General features: G+C 44.9%; 1 protein-coding gene across 11 annotated transcripts in view; it reads left to right on the top strand.

Moving 5' to 3' along the window:
• Positions 1 to 16,522, top strand: part of znf532 (zinc finger protein 532) — a 247,457-nt gene that overhangs the window by 86,333 nt on the left and 144,602 nt on the right. The window contains exons 1-2 of one of the 11 annotated variants that reach the window (XM_072497333.1): positions 700 to 771; positions 2,285 to 2,362. The exons of 5 other annotated variants lie outside the window; for them this stretch is intronic. The gene's annotated coding sequence lies outside the window, so the exon portion shown is untranslated. Of the gene's footprint in view, positions 1 to 199; positions 220 to 305; positions 445 to 672; positions 772 to 1,458; positions 1,940 to 2,284; positions 2,363 to 16,522 lie in introns of those variants that run through there. 5 more of the 11 variants (XM_072497339.1, XM_072497336.1, XM_072497332.1 and 2 more) reach the window with 5 other exon arrangements.

Here is a 16,522-nt window from a genome sequence, read left to right as displayed (position 1 = left end):
TTTTGTTTCTAAAATGGCTTCTTTTAAAGGGTGTGGTTAAAAACAGCAGAAACAACTGGTATGTTTGATCTGCATTCTCTGTGCTGTGGCACGTCAGATCCCATAAATCCCAATAAAAACCTCTGTGAGTCTTCCTGGCTAAAAGTAGTAAAGGAGTTTGATTTACTGGTTTAACAGCGAGCATCTGATCTGACAGCTTTAAAGAAAACAGATTTTGTGGTACCTTCTAATTATTTTTTTTGTCTCTTTAAGTAAAATCTAAATCCTGTTGACTGCACTGTCGCTGAATGTTCAAAAATATGAGCAGATAATTTTAGCACAACAGTTTCTCAGTGATTTTATTTCTGTTAGGACACCGCAGCCATTTCATACTGTACTATCACAAACCTTTATTACAATATTGACTTTCCCAGAGATCACAGCAACTTGCTGGCAAAAATAAAGGTAGGGAAACTGTCAGGTTTTATTTAGATATGATTCTACAGGCGCGGTGTTTCAAAAGAACTGTTTAAAATGTATTTTTTAGGTGAAAAATTCGCAATAATGTGGCATAAGCTAAGGGAAACACTGGGCAATATGTGCTGCAGTACAGGTTTCCATGGCTGTATGTGGGGTGGCTGGAACCGGCTGGAACTGGTTTGAAGCAGATCAGCTTCATGAACAATGCAGCCACTGAGCTACATTGCTTCCTTCTTCATGGCAGCAATACAAGAAGCTTGCAGAAAGGTACCATCCAAAACAGCATGATTGCACCCTAGACACATTATTCTGGTATGTGGATAGTATGCTAAATACTTTATAAATGGGTATGTTTGTGGTATCTTTGAAAAAAAGAATTGTTTCACTGTCTGGAGGTAAAGGATTCAAGCATGAAGAAGGATTTGTGTGCTCCCTTTTACAAAAAAAAATGGTGGATTGGGGTCATCTGTTACTTTCTAAGAAACAAAGTGTATATGGATCAGGAGTGTATATTTAAATCTGAAACCAAATTTTTTGTTATTGTGCAAATTAGAATACTGCAAGTGGGACTTTTTGTGCATAACATTGGGGCAGAAAAGACATGCTTTGCTGGCTTGCTAGCAGAGAAGATGGAGGTTTTATTTTCCTTTGGTGCTGCTCTTTTCAGTTAAAGAATATGTATATTTCCTGATGTAGTGGTTAGGAAATCTTTAATTCTGGGGGGAGGGGGAAGCCACAGTCTTGTACTATCACACAGCAGACTACATGAACGGTGTCCTCTACATTATGCAAGTTACCATGCCAGGAGAATTATGGTCATGAATTTAACCAGTTGAATTTATCAGGTATTGTGAAATATTAAAAAAAATTATTCTTGATCTGTGTGCTTTAGCTATCAGCCATGTATATATATATATATTTTTAAAATTGATGTATGTGTGTATCTGTTTATAACTTGAGTATCAGCACAAAGCCTTCTGGGGCTACTGATTGACACCTTCCTTTAAAAGCCACAGACGCAGCACCCTCAAAGCTTTAAAAAGGAGGAAATGTTCTTTGTTTTCATGCAATTCTCTGGAGAGATTTCTCAGCTACGGCCACCAGTTTTCTCAAAACTGCAAACCTGAATTGAAAATAATATACAGAACATGCACACATTATTAAAAGTGGCTAAATTCAAGCATTTTTGTTAACAAATTGGAAACTTTCCCCTGAGCTGAGGCATTCAGGCCTGTCGCCTAATGATTTTTTTCCCCCCCTCTTCCTTCCTCTCTGGATTACAGTACTTAACCTTTGCTGCCAGTAGTCCAGACAGGCCTTTTATTTTACTAAAAAACATTGGTATTCTCATTAAAAATGAGACATATGTAGCCACCAAGATTTTGAAAGGGGTTTTCACCTCATTTTGAAGAATCCTGGAAAGGGGAAAATGCCGACAGTGCTTGGATACGCCTCAGTGGTGGTGGTGGCCTAGTTCAGGGTAAGTAACTGTGATGGTTAAATAGATAATCTTACTTCCTTAAATATTCTCTCTGCTTTCACTGTCTCTCCAGTGTTTTCAATCATGGCCTCTTGCCTTGGAAGGGTGTAACGTAGTAGGATCCCTGGCCTGTTGGTGTCAGCACAAAAGTCAAAATGCAACAGCCGAGGTCCTGAGGCCTATACTTCTCACTGTGACATTTTGGAGCATTGTGAACATGTTTTGTTAGAAATTAAATAGGACTGTATTTAAAAATTTTTTTTTAACATTCAAATAAAATTGACCATGGGTCAGTGTAGCACAGTTCCTTGCAGGATGAACTCAGCTGTGTGCTTCCTCACACAGGAAAGAAGGAATTATTGTCTTCCACATCACCCTATAATGGGTCTGCTTTTGGGTTTCAGAATGACATTGCTCAGAACGGTATGTTGCCTCTCCTATTTACTAAAACAAAAGTCAGTTATATATAGTCGTGCAACTATGATTTCCTAATTTTGATCCGTGGCTTGTGTCGAGCCAGTAGCTCTTAGCTGGGGGTGTTGCTAAGTATGCTAAACTGATCTTAGCCCCTGGGCTAGAGAGCAGTGAATTATCAGTGATTGCTTCTGGATTCATCCACGCTGATGTCTCCTCCAGACGTGACAATTCCAATGATCTTCACAGCTTGCACCCTCCATAACTTGAATTCGTCCAGATATCAACTGCCTGTATTCTAACTTATGTGAGCCCGGTTAGGCCACTACTGTGCAGGCTTGACCCCCCAAATGCTTCATTTTGAAATTCTCACCCTCGTGCTCAAACCCTTACATGGCCTTATCCCTCCCACCTCTGTTCCTTCTTCCACCCAGAACCCTCTGGGAATCAATCTCATGTTCTTCCAATTCTATCCCCTTGTGCATTCTCAATATCCTCCACCCCAACATTGGTTGCCTCGCTCTAATTTTGAGCCAGATTTCGCAATGCACTCGAGTCTGGATCCCTTGGCCTTGAGAGGAAAAAATGGATACTGGGAGAGGAAGAGTTTGAAAAGAACAGCAGTTGACCAGCTTGCCATTCCTTATGGAATTCATATCTTCACAGATATTGCCTCTGAAACAAGTAGTTCCATATTTTAAATTGATCAAAACTAAAATCTCAGCATTTATGTCACCTCTGGTATGCCCAAGGTGGTTTGTAAGTTGACATGTGCTTCACATTTGTGAAATTATCTGTAAATTGATAAGGTGTTGAGATGGTTGTATTTTATTGATAATTATACCCTGGATACCATTACAGAGATTGCAGCATGCTTTTATTTGTTCTTGGAATGTGGGCTACATTAACATTTATTGTTCATTCCTCGGGGCTTAGAGTCAACCACATTGTATATGACTGGAGTCATGTCAGGCCAGGGCAATTAAAAGGTGGTAAATCCCCCCCACGGAAGGACATTAGTGAGCCAAAGTTTTAATCACACTTGACAGTTTTTATGACCATTTTATCTGGTACAAGTTCAGCTTCATAACTTCCTGCGGTGGGATTTGAGCTTGTGACCTTGAGTTTCTAACCCAGTACTATACTCACTCTTTGATTTTTATCTGATTTACGTTCTTATGAAACACCTTACCATAGAATAATGCAGCACAGAAGAAAGCCATGCTGACACTTTGAAAAGGTTATCCAATTAGCCCAGAGTTCTAATGAAAGGTCATTGACCAGAAACCTTGGGTTGGATTTAATGGGTATCTCATCCGCTGGCTGGAGAGTTAATTAAATGCCAACCACACACTTGGTGGACCGTCTCCCGGAATCAAGGACCCCAGGGGCACAAGTGCCACCAGCCAAGAGCTGCCGGAAGTTGTATTGAAAGACAACGATACTGAGGAGGCAGTGGCTGCTGTCAGTACAACTGGCACCGGAGGCCTAGGATCCTGGATGGGCCAGGAACACAGATGTATGATGGCTGGAGGGGTTTTGAGTGTGAGTGGGTGTAGAGGGGATCAACAGCAAGGGTACGGGGTGGCTCTCAGCAGGCGCTTCTCGTCCTTTCATAGTTCTGAGTCCCTCGATGAGGCACTGCGTGCATTGAGATGAAGGAACCCCCCCACCCCACCGAAGCTGGCAAACAGTCCTGAGTGGGTTTGCTTGTCGTGTTCCCCGCATGATGAGCTCCCTGCTCGCCATTGGATTAATACCAGTGGCGTGGGGTGAGGCCCTTAAATGGGCATTAATTCCCCACTGGCTTTCTGTCTCATTGAAGAAGATCCAGGAGGGAGAGGATGAATGCCCCTTACACCTGACGCTTTACATTACACAGCTATTCTGGGTATGTGTTTGTGGCGGTGTTCCTGGACAACCCTGACAGTTCTGCCCAACTCACTCATAAATGGTAGAGTAATGCAAATGGTAAGTTTCCTATGAGATTCCCTCACAGGTTTCATTTTGGGCCGATCAAACATCCGAAAAGGGAAAGTTTAAACAAAGTTCCCCAGGAAGACCGTTAAAAAAGGTGCAGTGGTGAAATTCTGCAGTCCGACCTGGGCCTTGGGTGTCCACCTTTTCAGCGTTAACAGGAGACAGACCACAAATATGCTAATCATGCTATCCTCACAAATTGAAACTGGGGAAGCAGCTGGGCAAAGTGGCAATTCCCTTGAAAGGAGAAGTAATATTTCCACCTGATTTCTGTTCTCGGCTATCTTCAAAAAGTATTAATTTCTTTGTCAATTGTCTGCCTATACTCTATAGAGTGGTTAACTCTCCTTTTGAGGGCAGCACGGTGACGCGGTGGTTAGCACTGCTGCCTCACGGCGCCGAAGTCCCAAGTTCGATCCTGGCCCTGGGTCACTGTCCTTGTGGAGTTTGCACATTCTCCCTGTGTCTGCGTGGGTTTCACCTCCACAACCAAAGATGTGCAGGGTAGGTGGATTGGCCATGCTAAATTGCCCCTTAATTGGAAAAAATGAATTGGGCAATCTAAATTTATTAAAAAATCCTCTTTTGATACCTTTAGACTTGACTATTCCAATACGCTCCTGGCTGGAATCCCACATTCTATCCTCCGTAAACCTGAGGTCATCCAAAATGCTGCTGTCTGCGTCTTAATTTGCACCACATCACATTTCCCATCACCCCTAGCTGTGCTCACTGAACTGCATGCACAATTCTGCTTCCTGTGCCTTTACTTAGATCAAGTCTTGTTTCCCTATCACCCTGAACTGCCCTCGCTCTGGACCACTTAGTGCTTGACCGTCTTAATTTGGAAATTCTCATCTTTGTTTTAAATCCCTCCACAGCTTTACCCCTCCGAATCTCTAGAATTAAGACGATACAGAAGTCTGAGAACACGCACGAACAGACTCAAAAACAGCTTCTTCCCCACTGTTACCAGACTCCTAAATGACCCTCTTATGGACTGACCTCATTAACACTACACCCTGTGTGCTTCATCCGATGCCGGTGCTTATGTAGTTCATTGTATACCTTGTGTTGCCCTATTATGTATTTTCTTTTATTCCCTTTTCTTCCCATGTACTTAATGATCTGTTGAGCTGCTCGCAGAAAAATACTTTTCACTGTACCTCGGTACACGTGACAATAAACAAATCCAATCCAATCCAAGAATCTCCTCTACCCCACATTCTTTCAAGGTATCTGCACTCCTTTGATTCTGGCCTCTTGAGTATACCCAATTTTAACCATTCCACCATTGGTGCCTTCGGTTGGCTAGGCTCTAAGTTCTGGAATATACCCCCACTGCCTGTCTACCTTGCTTTCCACTTTAAGACACTCTTCTGGTCTTTTGACCTAGGGCGGGATTCTCCGACCCCTCCGCCGGGTCGGATAATCGCCGAGGTGCGGCGTGAATGCCGCCCCCGCCGGCCGCCGAATTCTCCGGCACCGGTGATTTGACGGGGACGGGAATCGTGCCGTGCCGGCAGGCGCCCCCCGGCGATTCTCCGGCCCGCGATGGGCCGCAGTCCTGCCGGCGTAAATTGAACCAGGTCCCTTACCGGCAGGACCTGGCGGCGCGGGCGGGCTCCAGGGTCCTGGGGGGAGGGAGGGGGCGGGGAGATCTGGCCCGGGGGGGTGCCCCCACGGTGGCCTGGCCCACGATCGGGGCCCACCGATCCGTGGGCAGGCTTGTGCCGTGGGGGCACACTTTTCCTACGTGCCGACCATCAGCCTCCGCCATGGCCGACGCATAGGTGACCCCCTCCTGCGCATGCGCGGGGATGAAGTCAGCAGCCGCTGACGCTCCTGCGCATGCGCGGACACGCGCCGGCCGGCGGAGTCCCTTCGGCCCCGACTGGCCTAGTGCCAAAGGCCTTCCACGCCAGCCGGTTGGGCGCCAACTCTCCGGGGAGGGCCTAGCCCCTAAAGGTGCGGGCCTAGCCCCGAAAGGTGCGAAGGATTCCGCAACTTTGGGGCGGCCCGACGCCGGAGTGGTTCACGCCACTCCGTCCTGCCGGGACACCCCGCCCGCCGGTTAGGGGAGAATCCCGCCCATTTATCTCCTTGTGTGGCTTGCAGTCACATTTTGTTTTATAATACCCCGGTGAAGTGCTTTGGTATGTTTTATTATGTTAAGGGTGTGAAATTTTTTTAATACATTTTTTTTCTTGGGTTTTTGAACAGTTTCGTACACAGAATAAAATATATATATATATATATATATATATATATATATATATAGAAGAGAAGAAAACTAAACTAATTTTTAAAAATTGGTCGGGTATTATGCACTAGTTCAATTACAGCAACTCTGTACAGTTAGCAATATTTTTTACAAATATCTAGGCACCTGTTTGTGGGAGGGTGGGAAACTGGGGAGGTGCATATACATTTGGGTGCCGGAGAAACAATTACATTAGTATGTCCGATGCAGAGAGGGCAATACGAGCATGGATCTGGTGCTGGTGTTGTTACTTGCTTCTCCCAGACAGTTTTCACTGCTGTTGCCGCCTTGCGTTCACCTCTTCTTCGGCCGTTCATCCCCTCTTTCGCCCGTGTTTCCCTTGCTCTCTGTTCCTGTGTTTGCCAAGTTTGTTAACTTGTGCTCTCCTTCCGGCTATCATTCCCTTGCCCGCCCCCAAAATAACAATAAATTATTGGTGTTGGGTTTCTTCTCTTTGGGGTGCATTAGCAGATGGACAACGGTCCTGTCTTCGTACTCTGAGGTATTTCTCTTGGTGAGAGCTCATTAGTGATGTGTAGGCTCCCTGTGAGATTTCTGCGTGCGAGAGGGAGAACCTGCCAATGCCTGACCACAATAGCTTAGTGTGTTTGCAATGGGGCCATTGATGTGGCACCAACAGTGGTGGTCAGGCATTTAAGAGGACAAAAGAGCCCCAACAATTAAAGAAAACTGAATGGCCTCAGCAGCGACTAATGCCTCAAGCAGACACATGAGGCAAGACTGGGGAGTGAGTTCCTGACCGTGGCTCATTTATTGCGACGACCTGACATTTCTTAGTGAGAAAGTCAGTTATTTTGCGAGATTACAATATGGCTTCACAGCAACATCCTTGAGTATTCAAGATGCAATTCTGGGAACGCCTGCATGATCTTGAGTGTGACTGTTGTTAGTAGAATTAGAAGCAGCTCTTGATTAAGGGAGCACTTGCCCATGTTTTTGTGAGCGAGAGAGATGTGCAATAAAGCTAACCAAAGTAACTCAGCTGATGGATTTGTCTGCCTAACCCTTCATGGACTGGTTCAAAGCTGTTGTGTTATTCAGATTGACGTCAATAGCTCGCTGTCGCGGTTTACATCCATAAATTAAACTGTGAGTAACCCGGCTGCAAGCAGTTGTTATGTTGGAATTGACCAATTGTAAATAGAGAGATTTAAAGTGTCACCAGTAGTAATAGAATTGTAGATACAAGGAAGGACAGAAGGCGGACATTTCAACTCATTAAGTCCACAAAGATGTTTTCCTTCACAAAGATGTTTTCCTTCACATGAACCACCACTCCTGCCCTTCTACTCAATTACTCACTCTACCCTTTGAATATTTCTTATTTTCAAGTGGCTATCTAATTTCTTGCTTGAAACAATTTACAGGCTCTTCTTCAACCAAGATTTCTGGCAGAGAGTTCCCCCTTTTAACCACTGTGTAAAATAGCTCCTCAAATTCATTTTGTGACTTTAAAAATGTTTTGTTCCCTTTCATTAAGCATTGAAAATACTGTTTACTCTATTATTACCCTTCATTACCCTTTACCCTATGCAGTTGAAAAAATAATCGCATTGCTCATGTCTTTTGTCAGAACTGTAGCACTCCATCCCTTGAAATGGATATACTTCTCCATTGCTTTTATAACCTTACAAGAATGCACTGTTGAAGGTGGTTTCTTTCAGTTCAAACGTTAAACTGAGGCCTCAACTGCCCTTTCAGGTGGACGTAAAAGGTCGCATGACATAATTTTCCCCGGTGTACGGGCCAATGTGTATTCCTCAACTAGCCTGACCAAGACCGATTAACTGGTCATCATCACACTGCTGTCTGTAGAATCTTGCTGTCTGCAAATTGACTGCTGCATTTCCTGCATTACAACAGTGACTACACTTCACAGTTCTTCATTTGTTATAAACCAGTTTGCAACATCCGGAGGTCATAAATTGCACGTTATTTTTCCTACGTTCTGATATACCGGCTGCAAACTCATGCATTATCTTTGTCTTGTATATTGGCTTCTTGACTTGTTCTAACACCTTTTTTTTAAATTTAGAATACCCAATTCATTTTTTTTTTCAAATTAAGGGGAAGTTTTAGCATGGCCAATCCACCTACCCAGCACATCTTTGGGTTGTGGGGGCGAAACCCACGCAAATACGAGGAGAATGTGCTAACTCTACACGGAGAGTGGCCCAGTGCCGGAATTGAACCTGGAACCTCGGTGCCGTGAGGCAGCAGTGCTAACCACTGCGCCACCGTGCTGCCCGTTCTAACACCTTTTAATGTTATTTACATTTATGCACTAAAGCTGCTTGGTGTCCCCGATTTGCCTACCCTACTGCTCTTTCACAGATCTCTTCACAAATTGGCATTCTGTGCACTTTGGTATCAAATCAGTTCAACTTTCAGAATTCTTCAATTCAGATTATTTATGTGTTGAATAAATAAGAGTGGCCAATGTCCCATGAGGAAACATCACACCACTCTTTACAATCTGAGAAGCTTTTATCATCTCTACTTTTTGCATTCTGCTGGCCAATCATCTCTCAATTGCATGGGTTGTTAACTATACCATGAGTCCACAGTGTATTATTGACATTTATGTTATATTTCCAGATGCTCGTGAACAGTCAATGTAATATGTAGCAGGGAAGTCAGAAGTGGTGGAGAATGTATAGAATTCCTACAGTGCAGGAGGCCATTTAGCTCATCGAGTCAACACTGACCCGCTGAAAGAGCACCCTACCTAGGCCCAATCCACCTAATCCTTTTTGGACTGTGGGAATAAACCGGAGCACCGGGTGGAAACCCACGCAGATACAGGAAGAATGTGCAAACTTCACGCAGACCGTCGCCCAAAGCCGGAATGGAACCTGGGTATCTGACACTGTGAGGCAGTCGTGCTAACCGCTGTGCTACTGCGTTGCCCTAATAATCCAGAGGCCCAGGCTAATGTTCTGGGGGCATGATTTCAAATGCCACCATGGCAGCTGTTGAATTTAAATTCAATTCACAAAATCTGGAATATAAAGTCTAGTCTCAGTAATATAAAAGCAAATTACTGCAGATGCTGGAATCTGAAATAAAAACAGAAAATACTGTATTTCTGCACCGATGCTTTCAGACCTGCTGAGATTGTCCAGTATTTTCTGTTCTAGTCTCAGTAATGGTGATTAAGACAACTTATCATCAACTGTTACAAAAACCCATCTGATTCACTAATGCCCTTGAGGGAAGAAAACCTGCCATCCTTACCTGGTCTGGCCTACATGCAACTCCAGACCCACAACAATGTGGTTGCCACTTAACTGCCCCCTGCAATGGCCTAGCAAGCCATTCAGTTCAAAGGCAATTATGGATGGGCCACAAATGCTTACCAGCGATGCCCCATTCCATCAAATGATTTTTAAAAAAGTCTGGCTCTTCTTTATCTTCTTCCTTTCTGGCCCTCTCCTCTTCCTTTGAGCTCCACCACAGTAAATCAACACCTGGGCCAGATTTGCATGGTCCCAATCTGGATCAAATGGATGCAGGGCTGAACAAAATGGCTGCTGGAGATCCTGCCTCTGTTCTCGTGCTTGACTGTATTCCTGGGTGTCGGGGAGATAGTGATCCTCGGAACTCTCCGTTTCCTATGGACCGTCTGACCCTTTCCTATGCAGTGTGAAGATGGCAGCATTGAGGGCCCGCCCCTTTTTAACATTTTAGTGGAGGTGACCGGATCTTAGTTGGATTTTACATGAGCAGCACAAAGGCATGAACTATGGATTGGAAGTGGAAAGAGTTTAAAAGGGAGATAAAATGGGTTCTGCCTCCTTTATTGTTAATCAGTAAATGCTGTACGATGAGTCGGATCGATGTGCGTTAAGGTAAGTTATGACAATGCTGTAATTAGAAGGTGTAATAACCCCTAAAAAATGTGTGCTAAATTATTACTTCGGCCAACTGGCAAGCTGTCAAAAAAAGGTTCCATCTAAAGGATGAAAGGTGGAATACGTTTACACTATTAAAAGGGGTAGTATTGAGCATAAGAATTGGCAAGTCATGTTGCAGCTGTATAGAACCTTAGTTAGGCCACATTTGGAGTATAGTGTTCAATTCTGGTCGCCACACTACCAGAAGGATGTGGAGGCTTTAGGGAGGGTGCAGAAGAGATTTACCAGAATGTTGCCTGGTATGGAGGGCTTTAGCTATGAGGAGCGGTTGAATAAACTCGGTTTGTTCTCACTGGAACGACGGAGGTTGAGGGGCGACCTGAGAGAGGCCACCAAAATTATGAGGGGCATAGACAGAGTGGATAGTCAGAGGCTTTTCCCCAGGGTAGAGGGGTCAATTACTAGGGGGCATAGATTTAAGGTGTGAGGGGCAAGGTTTAGAGTAGATATACGAGGCAAGTTTTTTACACAGAGGGTAGTGGGTGCCTGGAATTTGCTGCCGGAGGAGGTGGTGGAAGCAAGGACGATGGTGACATTTAAGGGGCATCTTGACAAATACATGAATAGGATGGGAATAGAGGGATATGGACCCAGGAAGTGTAGAAGATTGTAGTTTAGTCGGGCAGCATGGTCGGCACGGGCTTGGAGGGCCGAAGGGCCTGTTCCTGTGCTGTACTTTTCTTTGTTCTTTGTTCTAGTCCAGTGTGATAATAAAGTGTGAAACTTTCTTCTTTTCCCATTGCTTTTATGTGATCAGTCTAGATATCTGTTGCGATTGCCTATTCAAAGTCTGTTTTGTTACCCAGGGGGTTTTACGGGCTATTCTAGAGCTTCCAACTGTTATAATAGAGCTGGTGAGTTCTGTTCATAAAGTGAATAATGGGTGAGGGGCTAGGGTGATGGAGTTTAAAATGGTCAGAAGGTTCAACTGTAAATTGGTGAACCATTGAATACGCAGACGCACCAGGGATGCTTTTTGAGAATGAAAACTGACCTTTTGACTTGCCGCCTTTTGCTCCTCTCCCTTTCCAGCGACCCGCCACTTTTAGGCCTCTTTGGGCTTGGACACCCGGAAAATCTTCCTACTGGCAGTCTCGAGACAGAGGTGGGACCTTGACAGCAGGAATAATCCCGTCTCCCAATTCCTACCCCTGACATGAAAATCCAGCTCCTCGAATCAAACCTGCTTTCTTGTACATGCATAGTAGCTCAATAGAATGCACTAATGTGGTGAATCAACAGCTAATATTTAGAAAGATTGATCTCCTTTTTCAGACATGAGAGATGCCCCTTCTTTGGGCTCTTGCTTCTGCAAGAGATGTTCTGCCAAGTAGCAAACATAAAATGGGATTGTAGGCTGACAAATAGTCTGTTTTCTTTATCAGTAAGAATTTAGTGGGTGGCGTAGTGGTCAGCGCTGCTGTCTCATGCCGAGGACCTGGGTTTGATCCCGACACTGCGTCAAACTCCGTGTGGAGTTTGCACATTCTTCCCATCTCTGCGTAGGCTCACCCCCACAACCCAAAGATGTGCAGGGTAGGTAAATTGGCCATGCTAAATTGCCCCTTAATTGGGAAAAAAACAACTGGGTAATCTAAATTTATAAAAAAACAATTGATCAATTTAGTAACAATGAAATTAAAATGAAATGAAATGAAAATTGCTTATTGTCACGAGTAGGCTTCAATGAAGTTACTGCGAAAAGCCGCTAGTCGCCACATTCCAGCACCTGTTCAGGGAGGCTGGTACGGGAATGGAACCGTGCTGCTGGCCTGCCTTGGTCTGCTTTAAAAGTCAGTGATTTAGCCCAGTGTGCTAAACCACTGGCAAAGTCCTTATCAGAATGTTACCTACTCATATCGACTGCAAAGTTGCCTTATTCCCATCAGCTAAATCCGTTCAGTTCTTTGGCTTTGTAATTGTTATCAGTTCTTTGATTGGTCCAGCAAATGCCAAAGTAGGAATACGATTGGAAGAAGTGTGAAAATTCAGTTTTTCTTGCTGCAGTTGGCAGCTCTACTATTCTCCCGAGTCCTTACCTGTCTAATGGTGGATTGCCTAGCTGGCAGATTGCAGAGAAAATCTATCTTTTCCTCTTAGGCCCAGTCTATTGTAAACCCACTAACACTCCTGGTTTACATAAGATGCCCTCTACCATAAGTGTCTTAAACGCCATGCCATCCTGCAAGTTCATAAATAGAATTATAATCCTTATTTCAGGAGCATGAGAGGTATTGCATAGATACTTGACATGCTTGTATTAACATGTGGAAACATTTTTTACATGTATATTTCATTGGCTCTAAAAGTGCCTCACCCAGATAGAAAGGTTACCAGGAACTCTCACATCAGAAATTCAACAGAGTTGATTTGCCTGCTGAACGCAGTTTGTTGAAGTGTTAAAATCCTGTGGAAAGATTTTGCTTTGCCCTTCAGCACCGAGGGCAAATTTCCTCTTCCTATTGTGTTCCCTTACCAGCAACATAAGGTTTGTGAGACATTTGTCTCCATTTCAGTTGTTGTGGAATATCGGGGCACCGTTTAACAGATTGCAAAAATATGTATGATGCCGAAAATGTGAAATTAAAACAAATTGTCAGGTCTGGCAACATTCTAAATGAGAAAACTACAGGCTAATGCAAGGGTGTTTTGCAATTCATTTAAAATGAAGTGCCTGATCAGACACCCTGATACTCAGCATGGCCCACATTCTGCAAAAGGGGCACAAATTGCTGTTTTGCCTGTTTTTTTTTTGGTATAAATGAGGCGTAATGCACACCAGTTTCTCAGATTCACAAAATTCTTACGGCGCAAAAAGAAGCTATTTGGCCCATCATGTCCGCATATATTCTCTGGGCGCATGGTACTGCACCTAATCATCCCTGGTGATATGCCTACCCCATACTTGTCCTGACTGTTTCAGGCATCCCTGAAAGTGGGCTGACACCACAGGTCTGTGCTGTCAGCGATTCAGGAACATATAGCATTGGCCAGAGTTCACCCGGGAACCTAGCCTTCACACACCCTGTTGCTGAATCTGGCCAACGCAAACAGGAGGGGAAAACACCGGGTTGTGTTTAAAATGGCTGTCGAGCAGATTCTGAAAATTGCAGATGCAACAAAGATAATGGAGAGACACGGGCAAGGCCAGATTCAGTAAAATTTGGAAAAGTGCACGTTTTTATCAAATGTTGCCGTACCCTCAATCGCAAATCCACTGGTGTGGGCGTTTAAGGGGATTGGGGAATGGTGCTCCCCAGGCAATTTCTGCAATCTGATTAATCATGAAACACTTTTTGCTTCATGATTAACAGGAAAAATGAATGATATCTGGGTTTATCTGGCACAGGCACGATAGACCTGATGACCTCCTCGTTTGCTGTGTTATTCTAGGTTTCCATGACATTCACCAAAATAATTAATTCCTTTCCTAAACACCATTTAAATTAAAAAAAAAAAAATATTTTCTCTTTTAAAAAAAATGGACTGCAGGTGCATTGGGAGGTGTGCAGTGGAGGTAGGAAAGGGATGGAGTGACCAGTTCCAGACCTACCCACAGTGCAAGCTGTTAGGACAACACATTGGATGTGATTCTCCAGAACGATTTCTGTGGTAGTGAGCGGGGACTGCAGCAAGCTACCCAGCACTCGGTCCGGCGAGGCTGGCAATGCGAATTGGGCCACTTGAGAAGGCCCCTCGGGCTTCATGCCGCAATTGAAGGCTCGGCAGCCGATTCGCTGGGACCCCGCTCGCCACAACACCCCCACCCCCCTCTCTCTATCAAGGTTGAGAAGCACTTAAATAGCACTTGCTCAGCCAACCCCACTCAGCTCGCAACAGTGGCACCGAAATTACAGGTCCCATGGTTTGGAGACATTGACCTGGCGGTAGAAGCAAGGAGGGATCTCCTGTTCCCCCGAGGGTGCCAGAGGGTGAGCCACAGGGCAGCCAGTGCCACCAGTGATGAAGAGTGGCAGCAGCCGTTAGCTCGGGAAGTATAACCAGGAGGACTAGCCTCTAGTGTTGCAAGAAGGTCAACGACATATTAAATTACAGATAATTTAGAGTACCCAATTATTTTTTTTCCAATTATGGGGCAAGTTAGTGTGGGTAATCCACCTAATCTGCACATTTCTGGGTTGTGGCTGTGAAACCCAGACACAAGGAGAATGTACAAACTCCACACAGACAGTGACCCGGGGCTGGGATCAAACCCGGGTCCTCCGCACGGTAGGCAGCAGTGCTAACCACTGCGCCGCGTGCCACTCTTTCTGGGGAACATTGTGGTGAGTACCCCACAGTCGCTGATGCGCATCAGTTGGAGGCAGGAATGCCTAGGTGAGACAGCAATGGGAGGTCTGCTGGATCCCAGGTCCCAGCCAGATGCTGAGTCTATAGAACATGCAATCCCGGAGCTGATGGAGAAATCAGAGAGTGGCCGGAATATTCAAAGGTGGTGTCAGCAACGCTCCAGCTGGTCCATAGCCGATTGGAGGAGTTGCAGAGGCTATGGGCGCAGGAGATGTCGCCGGCAAGGCGTGGCATCGAGGTCAACACTGCTATGGTGGTGACCGCAGTGAAGAGCCTGGTGCACACTGACGGCAGCATTAGTGGAGGTGTCCAAGACGTGGTGCAGTCGGTTCCGCAGCAGCCCATCCGCCAAGTTCACGTATTTCTAAAGGAGTACTAAGCAGTACCAGGATGACCACTTGCTGGGGAGGCTGCTCGATATTGGGGTCACTCTTGTTAATTGTTTGGAAATAGGCTTAAGTGGCGATAATTGATTTCTCGCCACGCTACAGTGGATCCCAATTTCGCCTACGGGAGCGGAGCGGTTGCATCTCAAACAGTTTGACACCCACGTGGTTCTCGTTTTTGGCTTCTCCCGCTACTCATCGACCTTGTTGCGTTCGAGCGAAAGTGAAACGTTGCTGGAGAATCGTGTCCATAGAGGCTGGAAAACGATATAGACAGGTTAAATACATGGGCAACAAGATGGCAGATGAACTATAATGTAGGGAAGTGTGATGTTATCCACTTTGGTTGTAAAAATAGAAAAACAGAATATTTTTAAAAGCTGTGAAATTTGCAATTATTGCTGTTCAGAGGATTTTGGCTGTGCTCGTACAAGAAGCACAAAGCTAGCATGCAGGTACAGCCAGCAATTATGAAGGCAAATGGCATGTTGGGCAAAAAATGTTCACCCTACGAGACAGATTTGCTGCGTTGGGAGATTTCCTGACTAGACTAGATGTCTCCGTCTTAGGGTTCAAGTTGATGATTTAGGACTAAGATAAGAAGTAATTTATTCAGTCAAAGATTTATGAATCTATGGAATTCTCTACTCCAGAAGGCTGTGGATACTTTACTGAACATATTTAAGGCTGAGATGGACAGATTTTGGTCACTCAGGGAATTAATCGAGAAACACGGGGAGCGGGTGGGGAAGTGAATTGAAGCGGAAGATCAGCCATAATTCAATGATGGAGATGGGTCGACAGGCCATTTGGCCTATCCTGCCCCTAGTCCTTATGTTATTAGTGATGTCCCTCCCCTTCACTTTGGCATTCTTTCCTCTCTAAGCATTCTCACACAATTCAGTTGCTCTGTTCTCCTCTAACTCAGAACAGCCTCATTCTCTTCAGATCCTCTCCAGTTTATGGGCGTGCTCTGTAACCTCCATTTCAGGTCACAAGGTTCTCCATATACTTACACCCTCATCAATTCACAAGGTGGAAAGTCAACTGAAGGATCCAAGCTTGAACTTAAAGCAGAAGGCCAATCTAAAGCCTGCTGTTGTCGGCTGCCCCTTGATTTTGGATAACATCTACTCAGGGATGCGAGTATCCTCGATGGATCTTCACATGACACTCCAGGCTGATTCTGGACCGCTGATCTTCAGACCAATGGGGTTAAACATTCAACGAGGTTGTGGGATCCAGAGTACAGAATTTGGTTTCTTCTCCGCTGTTGTTTTGCTTCATCATT

Source organism: Scyliorhinus torazame, chromosome 3 (assembly GCF_047496885.1).
Source record: "Scyliorhinus torazame isolate Kashiwa2021f chromosome 3, sScyTor2.1, whole genome shotgun sequence".
Lineage (NCBI taxonomy): Eukaryota > Metazoa > Chordata > Chondrichthyes > Carcharhiniformes > Scyliorhinidae > Scyliorhinus > Scyliorhinus torazame.
This window is presented reverse-complemented; position numbering and strand designations above follow the sequence as displayed.